We start from the raw sequence: 15,560 nt of genomic DNA on the forward strand, positions 1-15,560 counted from the left end.
CAACACAGATGAGAGCATTCTTGTTATCTCTTGATGTTTAGATATCACATTGGACACCCCTCTGGGATGTTCCTCTCCCTTAATCATCCCATAGGTTTGAGATTCTAGGGTGCTTGGGGACTGAGAATTATTTGGTGTGTTAGAGAATCACATAACATTTTAATTGTGCTGGAGACAGAGAGACTCAAGGAGGGAGGCTAATTAAGAAACATAAATAAACCAGGAGTTCTGTTTCGCCTCACATCATATCATCATGGTTCAGAATAAACTGTTGATCTTTACTGTAAGTCAAAAAAGCAGCCAGAATCACTGATTTAGGAACAAGACTAAAGGCTATATGTAACATATAGAGTGAGGAATTGAGGCAACTATAATATTATTATAATCATCATTTTATTGTACATTTACTTTGGTTATCATAAAAAAAACACACACACTGATTATTTATGGGGCATATATCATGTGCTCTGGCCATAATCCATAAAAAAAAGTTATAACATTTTTTTCTTATTTAATCCTATATTAAACATATGGATAGATACTCTCATTACTTCCATTTTATAAATAAAGAAAATAAGGCTCAGAGAGGTCAAGTGACATACCCAATCTTATGTATTCATCTCTGGATACTTAGCAGATACTAACAACCATTAAGTGGTAGAGGTTGCTTTGAATCATGACTTATCAGCCCCCTAAAGCCATGTTTTTAAGCACTGAATGAACTTTGATTTTCTGTAACCCAAAGAAAAGAAAAAATAACTCTGAATTCAAGAAAGTTTTGGCAGATTTCAGGTCTAGAGAGGAGTATGTTGGAAACAAACAATTATATGTAAACATGTTTGATATGGAATATTCAAATGCACATTGAGCCTGTCCCATGATTGGATGAATTTGTCAATACAGGTAACCAATACTATATGTGATGCCTGTTTTCATAACGGCATAATTAACAGTAGTAAGTATCCATCTATATGCAGGGTTTGGCAAACTTTTTATGTAAGGTCCATATAGTAATTCTTCCAACTGTGCAGATCATGGAGTCTCTGTCACAATTATTCACCTCAGCCACCATGGTGTGAATGCAGCCATAGACAATAAATGAGTGAGTGAGCGTGGCCACATTCCAATCAAATTTTATTTACAAAAACAGGCAGCTGTGAACTTGGCCCAGGGTCTATAGTTTGCCAACCTCTGTGTGAGAGGCTAAAATAATTCCATTTCATTGAGGAGACTCTAAAAGAGTGTTACATTTCAAGCAAGAAAAAAAAAATAGATGAATTTGAGTTTTAAGCAACCCGAATTTCATGTTTATAAAGGGAGGCGGTCAACATGGTTTTCAGTTTTTACTTTCAGTATTGGTAAATGACGATTAGTCGAGGGAATGGACTAACGTTAAATGACAAAAGCACTCAGTGATTAATAAAAAAGAATGTCTTAGCTGTCGGATTAACTAAACATGGAAAGGTACTTCAGAGGGACTGTTAGTACACAAGCAACGTTTAGCAGAACCAGAAGAAAGCTCAGTATCAACGAATCTGCAAGTCTTGTTGGAGAAATACAAAAATAAGAAAAAAAATAAAAGAAACTAACATTAGAAAATTAAATGTATTTAGTTTGTGATAAATTATTACGTAATTATTATTTGTTAAAATTATTCCTTTGTTAGTACGGAAAATATTCCATAATTAGAAATGCTTAAGTGACTTCTACAATTAAAAGTCTATGTGGTAGCCATCTCTAGAGATAGCAAAGAAGAAAAAAGATCAGGCGTGATGGTTTTAGACTTTTAATCTGAAATTATGGAATGGATTCATATAAACTCTTGAAATTAGTTATAGCTCTGTTAGCTCTCACTTCATAATTTTCTGAAGTAGGCACCACACATACACATATACGCACTGTATATATGTGTGTGTATATATATACACACATATATATATACACATACACAGCGCATGCATACACAGACATATTTACACATATATATGTTACTTCTTATTCTCTTTCTCTATATTATATATGTAGCGCATGTATTATATATGCACATATAGTATATATTGTATATTTAACATGTACAATATATAGTATATGTAATGTATATCTACACATTTACAGTATATATATAGTATATGCAATGGATATATACATATGTATTGCCTTCCATACATATTGCATTCTATAGCATATACACATCTGTATTGCATATTTATAGTATATAGAACATGGAGATAATAAGTAACGTACAGATACCACTATTTCCATATCACTTATCATTAGAGCATCACTTCAACAGGTAACGCCAATAAGGCAAAGTACCTCAAGCAAATATAACAGCGAATAGATTTTTAACGGATGGGCCAATTCTACCATTATGTACCTGTATGTAACAGTTGAGGGGCTGATGCTTGGGTCCTCACCTTCCCCAGCAGACGGCAGAGAGCGAGGAAACCAGGACTCACATCAAGGTCCAACTCATTTATCTTCTGTAAAACACGGGAAAAGTCGGCGAATTGGTAAACAAGACTTTTGTAAGCATGCGTAACATATTCAATATTCGATGGCAAAGGATTTCCATTAAGCTTTCATGGGAGTTAATAAATCAACAGAAACCACTTACCGAAACGTTTTCATGGGTCCTGTGGAATTCTAAGCAAATATCGGGTTTAAGAATGAAAAGTCAGTTATATTTTCGACGTAATCTAACGTTCAAAGAAGTGTAAAAGATGCTTAAGTGTTAATATTTTATGTTTCCCTGCTCTCAGCAGTAATTGCAGCCCATTAAAAAGAATGCTAAGCCATGGCTGTTAGCACTGGCGCAGGCCCAAGGAAGCCCTGGACCTCAGCAGAGGGGGGTTAATTGCTACACGCAGAGGTAATTTATTAAGGAACACTGAAGCCCTGTGTAGTCCCCAACGCGAGGCTGGCCGGCGCGATCTGCCGCGCACGTTACATGCGATCATCAAGGCCTTCTCTATGGCGCACTTCAGAACCAGCTAAGCTCAACAGAAAAGGGAGGCAGAGGGGAGAAGGAAAAGCCCCGACACCGTTTTTCTCCCTGGCTCCCATAAACTTTCACTTGGTGCCCTCCAGTCTGTCGCCCCCATCACCGGGAAAAGTCGGCTGCTCCATAAAATTCTCGGTGGCTGATTGAGAAAGGCTCATGGAACTAGATCAGGTCGAAGGGCGGCTTCAACTCTTCTTGATTTGCCCAGATCTGGCGCTTCGGCATCATTCCGAGTGCCAGACTTCATTTTCACCGTGCGTCCGAAGTGATGTTTGCAGAAGCTTATCACATTGAACTTGGCCTTCATTTCCACCACGGTTCAGGCCATTGTTATGCGGCTTGTTAAACATCACATGCGGAGAAAATAATGGCCCCGCAGATCCCTTGCCGGATTTCAGTTTTGCTGTCGACCTTTCAGGTGCCTTGTTGTGTTTCTGATTTCTGTCGGTGACAGAAAAAAAAAAAAGCAAACAGGATCCAAGAACAAGTGGGAGGGCAAGGTGGCTCTGCGGGGCCATGTCGCCAAAGAGCTGACATCGAAGGTTTTCTTGGCTGTCTTGGCAACAGATTTGGGGCTCTCAGAGGATTAGAAAAGGAGAATTCATTTTACTCCTTTGTCTCTCTTGTTAACACCTCGAATAGCAAATTGACGTGGAAGGAAAATTCCCTTGAAAAACAGGGCAAAGCAGCAACAGTGGTTTCTCGAAAATGCACCATTGATGCGCTCCAGCTTTTCCCGCTTTGGAGCTTGGTCCTTCAGCCATCTCTGGTCAAACCCTCCATAAAGGGGTGTTTATGGAGTGCTCATTTAGCTCCTGGCACTGGGCGTACGGAGATGATTGCGGAGTACAAAAGGCACATGGCACATGGCTCAGTCCAGCCTTTACAGAGTGTCCGGTATCATAGGAAAGATTTTTAAAAAAGAATTTATGAGCAACGATTTAATAGGAACTGCACCAGGGATGACAGCAGAGAGCGAGCAGCACGAGCAGATTCGGAAGCGTCCTCCTTCGTCTCCCTGGCGAGTGCCTCTCTGGCTCCACTTTTTACGTTCTCCTCTTGCAGTTATTTTTCTATAGCCCAATGGCGTCTTCTTTTCCCTGATCTGCAGATGCCCAGAGCCATTACCTGCATCTTTCGCCTCCCGCTTCACACCATCCAAACTGGATTAAAAATAGGTCTTAACACTTGGAGTAATTCCCCCTAAAACGCTCCCATTTCTTCAGTGGCAGTCAGCTAGGTGTCTGGGGGAAAATACCCATTAAACTGGCTTCCGCAAAGTTGTAGGTGACTTAAGCATCCCCCACTTTCATTCTTCTCCTCTTCCAATTTTCCATGGATGGTCCAGGTTTGAGATTTTTATACTGGCCTGTGATTACACCCTGGGCACGCATCAGGTGATCGGGCCGCTAAGTCTACCCCAGGGGACAGAGCAAGGGAGGTTTTGTTCTTAGTTCCAGAGGACTCTCCATCCCATCATCCTGTTTCATCTGCCACCAGGTTCCATTCCTGTCCTTGATCCTCTTCTATTTAGAGTTCGATGCGCAGCCAGCTGCACTTGATGGAAAGGGAGAGAGGGGACCACTTTTTCTATAGAGCAAAGGGCACATTGCGACCTTAATGTTCATTCTGCTTTCCAGTGCCCAAGGTGGGGAGTCTTGTATGCATGAGAGGCCACCAGAAGACAAGGCAGGAATGGTTCCTGTTGGAGAGAAGGACACTTGAATCCCCAGCATGCGGATCCACATGACTCCCTAGTATCTTCAAGGTCCTTTCTGTTCTCCCATCTTTCCTCTCTGTCTGGAACTACAAATTCTCACCTTGGCCATTGTAATCAACACTAAGTATGGTGATTTATATCTACATCTTAAATATTATTGTTTTAAAAAGGTAACTTTTAAGTTTTTTCGGTCTATTTTCTCATTCTTTTTACCTCACGGGGGGCTTCATAAATCGAATCAGTAAATCACACAGAGCAGCCTCTATTCTGGATTATTTTTCGTTTGTCCTTCATCCTAGGAAGATTTGAAAGTCATGAAAGATCACTGTGATGTGAGCTCACACAATGAAATCAAACATATACACACACAAACACACATTTCCAAAGGTTAGAGCCCCCTTTTTTCCCCCTAATCTTTAAAGAAAGTCTGTGTTGGATCTTATTTTCTGCACGTATTCCATTGAGGGATGTCTTATCTTTTTCATCTCGAAGTTTATCTTGGAATTCATCTAAAAGGAATTATTTCGGTCATCAAGGTCAACACCTCTTTTCTTTCTCTTTTCCTTGTTTTCAAGTTCCTTTCTAAGGAATTGGAAGAAAATGCAGGCAGATGAGTAGCTAAGTAATCCCAGAGCTGTGTGTGTCACTTGGACCAGAGCCAGGCACATGTTAAGGTCTTTACTTGCCAAAAACACACTAGAGACCTCTTAAGCAATCAAGAATTGCTACATGTGTGCAAGAGCTAACATCTTGAGCACAATAGAAATCTGTAATTCAATTACCCTCTGTTTCCAACTTCATTTGCCCACGGAGCATCTCGACATGCTGGAGCATGGACGTCCACACTGGAAACCGCCCAGTGCTCCCTTTGCGTGGATGGGCAGCGAGGTCGCTCCCTCCGCTTCACAAATGGGCATGATGGGGAAGGATGGAGGACTTGGCTCTGTACTCAACAAGCCCTGGGGAAACGAGAAGGAAGAGAAAGGGAAACAACAGAAGGAGCAAAGTCACTAAACAAAGGATGGAGTAAAATCAGGGAGATGAGAAAGAATCATGAAAACAAACGAGAGAAACTCAACTGTGGGCTAAGTTCTATTGCTCACGGAGTTCTCGTAGGGGCACTGGGGACTGATCCTCAAAAAAAGAGGGCACTTATCTGCATGAGATAAGGACTTATTTTTGCTGTTGGCATCTGTTCTACTTAGAGGCAGATTAACTTCCTCCAGTACTGCCCCCTGCAAGTATTCTACTTCTGAAAACGGGATTCTAAAATATAGAAGACTTTATTCACAACCTGCTCATAATATGAGAAGAATTACAGAAGGTAAATCCCAGCAGCTTTCCTCACATTTATTACGGTGGGGCAGATCATTTTCCATAAAAATGAGTAACTCCCAGCAGGAAAAAAAATGTATAGAATGTGCTGATCTTGAACACAGAGTATTTATATAATATATTTTATCACCCATAGAACTTACAGAGCTAGGATTGTCTCCTGGGATTCACCGTTAATATTTCAACCTCTGTATGTGCCAAATGAAAACAAAGGTTGCTCGAAGAAGTAAATACAGTCCTGTCATCTTTCCTGGCACGATTCAGATGCAGTGTATTTAACTAGAGTTATTAGAAAAGACTATGTTTTTTTATATATATATATAAGATGTGGCAATATTATGCAAATGACAATTCTAATTAAATTCCTTTAAGTCCTGTGTGTTATTCAGTGTTCTTTTGATTGCAAGCGACGAAAACTTAAGTCAGATTAATTTAGAGGAAATCTATTGCTTGATGATGAAACATCTCAAGGTATCATATCAAGGTTTCAATAACCAGTTTATTGGAAGGGCAAAGGATGCTGCTAGCCCTCGAAGACAAATGGAAGCAGAGCTTTAAATGGTGAAGACTCCCCTTCTGCATCCCTTACCTTTGCTTTAACGCGTATGTTGGCTTTTTTTCCTCTTTTGCTTCAAATTCCTTCCACAGTACAGGAAACATGGTCCTAGGCTTCACACTCTATAGCTGTAAGGACAGAAAAGGTTTAACCCTCTTCCTTATTCCCAGCTGAGATACCTAGGTGAAGGGTTCTGACTGACACCGCTAAGTCAGGTGCTCATCCTGTAGCAAAGTCACCCTCACGTCAGACTATTGGAACACGCTCTTCCCCTGTGCCCCCATGCCGTCACCAAATGGTTAAGATCCAGGAAGGTGGCAGTGAGCGCTCTTCCCCTCCTGTCGGTTCACTCACCTCTTTGAGTTTCCATTTTCCTTCTCTGGGAAAGAAATGCTGACCAATGCAACAATAGGGATGAATCTTACATTCATTACGCCGAATGAAAGAAACTTTGAGCAAGAGGCCAGAGTCTATCATTCTATTGTATAAAACTCCAGAAAAGGAGAAGCTGTCTTATAGCCTCGCCAGACATTTGGTCCTCTGCAGAACATCCACGGAGACATCTGGTCCATGCCAAAGGTCGCCATGATTCAGTAGTCTTACCCAAGCTCCTTTTGGTGACGTCTAGGTACCAAAAGGATGAAAACAGAAGTTGTCAGTCTTTCCAAGGTCTGGACTCATTATTAGTCCCAGAAAAATCACTTCCACCCATTTTCTTGGTCAAAGCAAGTCATAAGGCCATCCGTCATTCCGGAGGTAAGGAATCAGACTCTACCGCTTGGTGGGAAGGGTGGACCACATGAGGAAAGATGGAGAGAGCTCTTGGTGGGCATCTTAACCAACACACACCGTGCTTTGCCATTCCTTTCTTCCACATGTTATAAATAATTAAGTTCAAGGTCCATCAGACCCAAAGATGCAAGCCACAAAACGTGGGGCTTATTTGTTTATGCATTCATTATGCATTCCAATAACGAGTATGAAGAATCTGTATTCCAGGCACACCAAACCCAAATCCCCTAAGACACGTTGAAAGTCATGACTCAATTAGGCTCAGCCCTGATAAAGGTTGGAACAGGGAGTGGGGAGGAAGCACAGCGGGAAGGATCCAAAGCCAGCACAAGACCCCTTTCCTTCAAGAGTACGGTGCCCTCCTCTGGAGCCACTGACCGTCCAGAGTCCCCAGTGGCCAGCTCTGCCAGGCCCGCTCCATCAGCTCGGTGCCTCTGAGCCAGACGAACCTGTTCTTTCTCCCCTTCTTTCTCCAGAGGGAGATGAAACTTTACTGATCCTATGGCCCGATCTCTCTAGGATTAACTGAATCACAAAAGGATGTTAAAGATTGACAGCACGTCTTGTGCTACCTCTTCAAGAGATATTCGCATTCGGTTTTTCGGAACTGAAGCAAATGACTGCAAAGGCATGAAGCTCTGAAGGTGTCGGGAAGAGGCACAGATGTGGACGTAGTGGGCTGAAGTCTTATCCGCAGTCACAGGGCACATGCAGCTTTTATCTGCATATTAAACAAATCTGGCTATTCAGGAAACTCTACTCATTTTCTCCTAGCCTTTTTTTTTTTTTAATCTTGCCGAATGGGTGTCAAGAGACATATCAGAAAAGAGGATCTGATTCCTTATGGAAACAAACCATGGAAACATCCTCATCTGTCTTAGTCGGAGTCATTTACTGTGGAAATCTAGGTTCTGGGAACTGATCAAGAGCAAGAGTCTCAGGGGGCAAAGAGGTCAAGGTCACTGTGACACCAGATGGCTGGGGTTCAGCTAACTGCTAGGATGTGGGTTTCCTTTAATGATGTGGAGCAGACTAATAAACAGAACATGCTGTATTTTGGAAAATGAATGACGCCCAGTGCTGGGTGACTCTTGGATGGAATGTGTTAGCCCTCACCTGAGCCATAAATGGGACCTCTGAGGTTTCTCGTGGAAATTATAATATTTGTGGATTCAAAAATAGAAAAGTGGCCAAATCTTAGAAGCTAAATGAGAATGACTCACTTTCATAGGTACTTCTCAGGCTGTGCAAACAAAGTGCTCGGTCATTGTCAGGACTGGGATGCCCTTAAGCGGGCTCTGAGGACGGCTCTTAGGTTTCAGATTCCGGGGATCATGGGGAAATTATATTCTCTGAACCTTTGTTCCTTCTGTTTTAAGTGGGGATGATAATAGGAGTACCCGCCTCAAACGTCGTGAGAAGTAGAAGGGGGCTTCGGAGTACTTTGAACAGTGTATGTCACCTGGTAAATGCTCTCGGTCAGAGTTCCTCATCGTTATTTAAGTATTGTAACTCTTTGTCATGCTTGCCATGCGTAAGAGAGCTGAACCGACGTCTCCAGTGATGATGACTACACAGACACCTACCCATCATGGCGGTGGGCTCTGTGATCGCTTGCACTTAACTCATGCAGCAGGAGACTTACTTTCCTGGCCGTGTGGTCCAGGCCCTGCATCCTCCCGGCGCAGCCAGCAGTGAGGGAAGGAGGCTCAGCACTGTGCCGCGTGATGGAAAGAGATGGGCCAACTCTTGGGCCCCTTCCGATCAATACCACGTGGTTTGGGCAAGTCACGTTTCAGATGCGGGCACCATCCTTCCGCGTGCCAACGCCTCCCATGGCGAACGAGGCCTCGATGCATTTCACAAAGGCCTTTCCTTGGGGTTTCCCTGCAACACTTTTTTTTTTTCCTAACCCAACCCTGCAGCACAAATTCATTCCAGGAGTGAGCAGCTGCGTTTCATCACCGGGTGACCCAGGTGTTCTTCTATCTAGGTCAAAGTCCCTTGTGTGTTCCCGATGGCTGCTTAGCTGGAGTGGATGTATTTTTATAAAGCGGGCAAATGCAATGATATGTAAAACATAAACTGGCAAGTTGCAGTGCCAGGAATACCCCAGGTGGCCCCAAGAAACACTGTTGAAAACCCAGAGCTTGACTCAAGAGGACTCAGCAAAAGCTTCCAACACAGACTCACGTGTTTATGCATTCTTAAAGTGATCTGGGTGTCTTCAGCAGGATCTCAAATGCAAGATGTAGCATCATCAATATAGTGTTGGGGGGCAATGTTCTCCAGCTGTGGCCAGTCTCCTTACTTTCTGGATTCAGAGAGAGAAGAGAAGTCTCTGTCAATTTGAAGTTGGAGAGAAATAATTGTAAATTAAATTGTGTCATGGGCATCTATGTATAAGACAGTTGCCAATCGATAAATAGATCGGTTAAAAAATGTTGTCCATTGACAAAACTTTGACTTCTTCATTCAATAATAAAAGCACATTTTCACTGAGAAGAGGCCATACCCAGCGCTCACCTACATGTCAGGAATGCAGCTAAAAGCCCCCTACCTTCCCACAGCTATAATCTGGTAAAAAATCACAACTAACGAACAAGCACAGTAGTATCCCACCCCCTTATCCACGGTTTTATCTTCTGTGGTTTCTGTTACCCGTGGTCAACTGCGGTCTGAACATATTCAATGCATAATTCCAGAAATAAACAATTCATACGTTTTAAAATGCATGCAGTTCCGAGCAGCATGACGCAATGTCGCACCATCCTGCTCTGTCCTGCCCACGACGTGAATCACCCCTTTGTCCAGCGTCACCGCACTGTACATAATACCTGCCCATTAGTCACTTAGTAGCCATTCTGCTTATCAGATCTACTGCCACAATACAGACGTGCTGGCGTTTCAAGGGACCCTCATTTTACTCACATAACTTTTATTACAGTGTATTGTTCTAATTGTTCTATTTCAGTATTAGCAGTAGTATTGTTAGTCTCTTACTGAGCCTAATTTGTAGATTAAATTGTGTCATGGGCATCTATGAGTAAGAAAAATCAGTATATATAGCATTCGGTACCATCCATGGTTTCGGGCATCCTCTGGGGGTCTTAGAACATGTCCCTAAGGATAAGCAGGACTGCCGTACTCAAATAAATGTATCGTCCCATTTCAGATAGTGCAACGGGTCAAAATGAAACAGAAGAGTGGGCAGGATGACGGGTTGGGGCGTATCATAGCAAGTGGCCAGGGAGGGCAGGATGGATGAGTCAAGTGACATCCCTCCGTACACTGATAAAGTCAGACTCGACTCAGATGCGTAACGATTTGACCAAGGCAGGGAAATAGGAAATGGGTAACACAGTGGCTTCCGCGAAAGCCAGCACTAAAGGACTTGTCCAAGTTTCCTTTAGCCCAGCGACAAACTCCCCTTTATCCGTTTATCTCCAGAAGCTGAGAGGCACCCAGGCAGCTGGAGAACTGGCCGGTGGGTAACCGTGACAGTGGTTTAAAGGCTCTGCTAATCCTTCGATCTGCAGGGTCAGTATAAATAGACCGTGTTTTAAACGGTAAGCCAAGAAAACCCAAAAAGGTGGAAAAATAGAGAAGCTAAAAATAAATGACTAAAAGAGAAAAGTTCCTGTAATTTTAGGTTTAAAATATGAGGTTGAGTAATCAAGGAAAGTATTTTTACTGCCTTGTCAATATTTTTCCTGGAAGCCCAGATTCATAGACCTTCCTCAGATCTTTCGCATGCGTGCTTCCTGGCCTTAGGTGTCTCTGACCACAGAATAACTTCATCCCTAAGAAACAGAGCAAACAGGAACTCTGCGGTCTGAGTGTGCTCCACCAATGAGCAAATATGAGGATGTATATTAAAAAGGTTCAGCGCCACAGGACAGATCATTCGGGCCTCTTTGAGAAGTGTTTCCCCCCCAATGGAATCCTTTGCAGGAAACTTTCCCCGCATTAGAAGCAAGCCCTGCTCGTCCAGGGCGATGGCGATCAGATTTTCTGCATCGTTTGTACCTTCTTCTAGTTTAATACTCAACGCCCAGCTGCCGCGCCGGAAAGCATAAGAGAGGTTGTCCCGTTTCTAAGTTGACTCTTCATTTATTTACCCTGCTGGGGAAAAACAAAAACAAAACAAAACAAAACAAAACAAAAACACTGGTTTTCATCTCTTCAGAGTCCGTGGCCAGAAGCAGGGGGTCATAACGGGTAAGCAGAGTTGAAAAGGGAGGAACCTTATCATGAGAGTCTTCAAATGCACACAACTCCTCGGTCCCAGCTGCCCCTGAGTTTTACGAGGCGTTTGCCCAAAGCCCTGCTATTCAGGTGAGGGGAACAGCACGTGGTTCGGTTGGCGGCCGGCCGGGAGCTCTGTCTCTAAGTGGAGCCGGCTTCCACCGGCTGACTCATGAGGACCTGCTGATCCTAGGGTTTAGCACAAATCTGTCACTTCAATAACTGGCCTCCCCCAATCCGTGGATCCTTGATTATGGGATGCTGGGTAGAACGTAGGTGCTGGAAACTGGGGGGCAAAGGATAGCATATCAGATGCCCATATATCATCTTGAAGGCCGTGGATACAGTGTGTGTCTTCCAGCCAGACGTGGCTAATTGGTCTTCAATCTGGACTTGGCCAACGTGCAGCCAACAGAGCTAACAGAGAGGAAGACGCAGTCTCTCTTCCAAAAAGGGCCACTGTGAACCAGTAACTCCTTTTATCTGATGGCTCTGAAAGATCACTTGGAGATGGAACCTCATAATTTTACTCCAGAATGGAAAAAGTAATATTGCTCTTCTTGATTGTTTGGCAAACTTCTGACTTCATCGACAGGCCAAAACTTCCCGTTAATTCGGTCAGACCAGTCATTCAGGCAAATAAAAGCATGTCCTTTTTTAAATAGCAAGTAGCAACTTATCTCCAATTTATCGTGTGGGTTGAAAATATTAACTGTTCCAAGAAAGCATTAGATAAATCTGTTGTTAAGCAACCTAACATAGTTTCCCATGGAAAAGCCAGAATATCCTAAAGACACCCATAACTAGACTAACAACAAACGAGGCAACTACTACATTTTTAGACATAATGGCTCCAAATCCAGAAGGCAGAGATAAATGTGAGCTCTCGATGTTCTTGAGTTTGATATAATGTGGGCAAATATGAATGAACGAATGATCGGCTGAGCATCTGCCAGTCATGCTGATGTCATGCCATTTTTATCCTTCCCGGGACCAGCTGAGACTACTGTGGTCTACACCAGCTCATCCTCAGCATCCAACACATCCGAGGTGTTTCTTCCTCCAGAAAGGCAGTAAACAGTAAGCAGACGAGCAAGAGCATTTTTCCCACAGCGTCCTGAGTCTGGTCCTGTTTATCTTTCCCCAGTGATAGAAACAGATGTGTTTCTCGTGCTTGCAATTTCCCAGACGCGTCGCTCTATAATGCTGTTCGAAGATGTTGCTGGTTTTTAGAGCAGTGAGGGCTTTGCCAAGTTCATTACTCACCTCAAGACAATGCAACCTCTGGGTGCAGAGTCCACCCTCTGCAGTAGTTGTTTCGTGATCGAGGATGCACTTGGGGTGTTGTTGTAGTGTACTCTGATCACAGACTCTCAGCAAAGTGGACCTCTACCCAGGACTCAAGAGATCCTGGAAGCAGTGGGTAGCGACAGCGAAGACCCAGTGCTCAGAATCGGTGAGGAATAAAACTGCTTAAACCTTGCCATCGCCCTGCGTCAGAACTGATCCCAACGCCCCCTGCAACAGATGCCATCTCAGGTTGAGGTCAAGTGTCACTGATGATGGGAAAAGAACAAAGCTAGAAACTGGGTAGAAAGTAGGCAAAACCTGACAGTCACACTCTACTAGAAAATCTATTTTGAAAGAAGTATCTTTCCTTTTCCTTAATTTATAGCATTCTTTTACTAACTGTGCTTATTTCTTCCACAAACTAAAGCCTTAACCAAGAAGGCATACATTTCTGTCTTTTTAACTCTTTGTACCAATGTGCTGAGCAACATAAACTGTACGAAGACTTCAACCTTGAAGCTGTGTAGGGCTCAGCACTTAACAACAATGGTACCTGCTTTTCAACATCACACAGAACATTCAGCAAGATCGACTATATTCTGGGCCATAAAACAAACATTTTACAAATTCAAAAGAACAGAAATCACATCACGTATGTTCTCGGATCGTAAAGGAATTAAACTAGACATCGATAACAAAAAGACATTTGAAAAATTCCCTAAATATTTAGAAATTAAAGAACACACTGCCAAATAATCCATGATTCAAATAGAAGGTCTGGAGGAAGTTTTTAAATACTTTAAGCTGAAGAAAATTAAACTACAATATAGTGACATTTGTTGTATATGTAGAAAGCAGAAATTATAATTTTCCCACAACAGGAATGAAAGGAGAGATATCACTGCTCACCCCACAGGCAAAAGAATAATATGGGATTCTACAAACAAGTCTATGCCCCCAAATTCAGCAATTTAGATAAAGGGGACTTAGTCTTTGAAAGACGCAAACTACCAAAATTCTTTCAAGATGAAATCAATAACCAGAACAGTCCTTTATTAGACATGTATTAGAGAAATTGAATTTGCAATTAAAAACCTTTACATAAAGAAAACTCCAAGCTTGGATGACTTCACTGGGAATTTCTAGCAAACATCTAAAAAAGAAATATTCAAATTCTAAATAGTCTCTACTGAAAAAACGAAGGCAAAGAAAAACTCTCCAACTCATTTAATGAGGCCATCACTACCTTAATATTGAAACCAAACAAAGACATTACAAAAAAAAACTACAGGGCAGTATCCTTCATGAACATAGACACAAAATCCTCAACAAAATGTAATGTAAACACCACGACGTTTGAGGTGATTTGTTACAGCAGCAATAGGAAACTAATACACCGTCCACGTTCTCCGTCTCCACGGCTTCTACCTTACCTGGGGGGCAGTCAAGAGCACAGACTGTCTGTACTTGAACCCCAACTGTGCCATCCCAGCATCCTGTGCCTCAGCCATCTCGTTCAGTACGTTGCTGCACTTGAAATGCCTGGAACAGTGCTCGGAATATTATAAATATTTTATAAGTGTTTCTTATTGTTACTTCTGTAATTCAAGATTCCAGTATTTATAGCCTGAACCATTTTACTGCTTCGCTCGCCCTCAGCATCGTCTCTTCTTCACACAGCAGTAAGATTGATGTATTTAGAACACAAAGTCCTGCAAGCCCACCGATGATTATCCTCCGAGGCCTTCCCATTGCGATTAAAATTAAATCCAAAGTTCTAAGGAACGCCAGCACCCCAGTATGACCTGGTCCTCATTGCAGTCCTCTCCCTGTCGCTCACTCCCTGTGCCTCAAACACAGCAAACCCGTCTCTGCCTCAGCGCCTTCAAGTGGGATGAGGCCCAGAATGCCATTTTCCCAGGTTTTCACATGACTGACTCATTCTCAAAGTTCAGTAAAGGTCATCTCCTCGGAAAGACCTCCCCTCATCACGTAAACTGAGATGGCTATCTCTAACCTCGGTCTACTAATTTATTTCATGTCTTGTCCATGAAAAGAGCCACCTTCCCAGGGCTTACAACTATGTCTGACATACTGTAAGCAATCAAGAAATATTTGTAAAATGAGTCAAGTGTTGGAGCCATCTGTCGAAGTGTTATATTGGTGACTACCATGTCCGCTGATGGTTATCCAAGTCTATTTCCTCATATTTTTCTATTTTTTTCTTAACAAGTGTCACTGAGGATGTATTTTACCAAATTATTGCGAAAGGGCCTTTAGCACTGTGTGAGAGGTCGAACTATGCATAGCCTCTAAGACCCGGCCCTTCTAACTCCTCATTCGATTGGTCTGCTATTGTGGTTGTTTTGGTGAAGAGTGAAAAGCCATGAGGTCTGTGACAGCTACACGCCACGAGCAGTGCCTGAGAGCCCAGCACCTCGGAGGCCGATCGCTGGAAGTCCCGGGAGCTTATCCTCTCCGAAAACACAGAGGTAGCTGACATCCAACAGCAGGAGGACAGTGGGTCTCACACGGCCCACGGACGAGCTGCCACGATGTCCCAATACAGCGCTGCCCCATGGGATGTGGGCGTCAGTTTGCACAATCCGCACCTG

At 42.9% G+C, this 15,560-nt stretch overlaps 1 long non-coding RNA gene across 1 annotated transcript in view; it reads right to left on the reverse strand.

Annotated features, from left to right (window-relative positions):
* The window catches only part of LOC107520854, a 29,533-nt gene extending 14,607 nt beyond the window's left edge, over positions 1–14,926 (reverse strand). The window contains exons 1-7 of the long non-coding RNA XR_004955425.1: positions 14,379–14,926; positions 9,601–9,748; positions 6,970–7,239; positions 6,649–6,743; positions 5,507–5,683; positions 4,938–5,019; positions 2,378–4,706 (exon numbers count right to left, since the gene is read on the reverse strand). This is a non-coding gene — a long non-coding RNA (uncharacterized LOC107520854). The remainder of the gene's footprint in view (positions 1–2,377; positions 4,707–4,937; positions 5,020–5,506; positions 5,684–6,648; positions 6,744–6,969; positions 7,240–9,600; positions 9,749–14,378) is intronic.
* Between the last annotated feature and the right edge of the window lie 634 nt (positions 14,927–15,560).

Source organism: Rousettus aegyptiacus, unplaced genomic scaffold, assembly GCF_014176215.1.
Source record: "Rousettus aegyptiacus isolate mRouAeg1 unplaced genomic scaffold, mRouAeg1.p scaffold_m13_p_18, whole genome shotgun sequence".
Lineage (NCBI taxonomy): Eukaryota > Metazoa > Chordata > Mammalia > Chiroptera > Pteropodidae > Rousettus > Rousettus aegyptiacus.